We start from the raw sequence: 897 nt of genomic DNA, 5'->3' as shown, positions 1-897 counted from the left end.
CCACGCTGGAGTGCAATGGCGCCATCTCGGCTCACTGCAAGCTCCACCTCCTGGGTTCACGCCATTCTCCTGCCTCAGCCTCCCGAGTAGCTGGGACTACAGGCACTCGCCACCAAGCCCTGCTAATTTTTTTGTATTTTTAGTAGAGACGGGATTTCACCAGGTTAGCTAGGATGGTCTCGATCTCCTGACCTTTTGGTCTACCCACCTCGGCCTCCCAAAGTGCTGGGATTACAGGCATACGCCACAGCACTGGCTCTTACTTACATTTCTAAAGCAATTCAGTAAAGTTTGTATTCTTTGTCATGTGTGGGCATTGATGCCACTACTCAGCTTAGTGGTTAGCTAGTAATGAGATAGGTTTCCTTAGAGGTCTGGAATCAATAAATCTTTCAGTTTGCTGAAGGGCTCTCTGTGCATGTTGGGCCATGTCCTCAAAACTTAGGCAGCTTGTAACTCCATCTTAGCCTTTACTTACTGCCTACATAGATCCTCAAGGTAAGCCAGAGATGAGAGCTGAGGACCTTTCCAGGTCTTTCCTGAGCTTATGCACTATCCTGGGAGTACACAAGGTCTTTTAGATCCCTGAGATTTTGTCAGAGCCTTCTGATGTCTTTCTAGACATCTTATTTTCAAACTTCTATTTTATTTTCAAGGTTTTTGGTTAGTCTTTTGTTTGCCTCAGCTGTTGTTCATCTCCTCAAACAGCCACAAAGTTAAAACACTTGCCTGTAACTGGCTTCAAAAATAACATCACCTGACAGAAGTTCTTTGAAGTGAGTGAGCTCCAAGGCAGCCTCTTAATGAGTTTTTCAAGAGAACCACCAGACAAATAAAAAATGGTAATATTGACTGGGCATGGTGGCTCACGCCTGTGGTCCCAGCGCTTTGGGAGGC

This window comes from Mandrillus leucophaeus, unplaced genomic scaffold, assembly GCF_000951045.1.
Source record: "Mandrillus leucophaeus isolate KB7577 unplaced genomic scaffold, Mleu.le_1.0 Scaffold37, whole genome shotgun sequence".
Taxonomy (NCBI): domain Eukaryota; kingdom Metazoa; phylum Chordata; class Mammalia; order Primates; family Cercopithecidae; genus Mandrillus; species Mandrillus leucophaeus.
The sequence above is the reverse complement of the archived record's forward strand: the minus strand, read 5'-3'. Positions refer to the sequence as shown.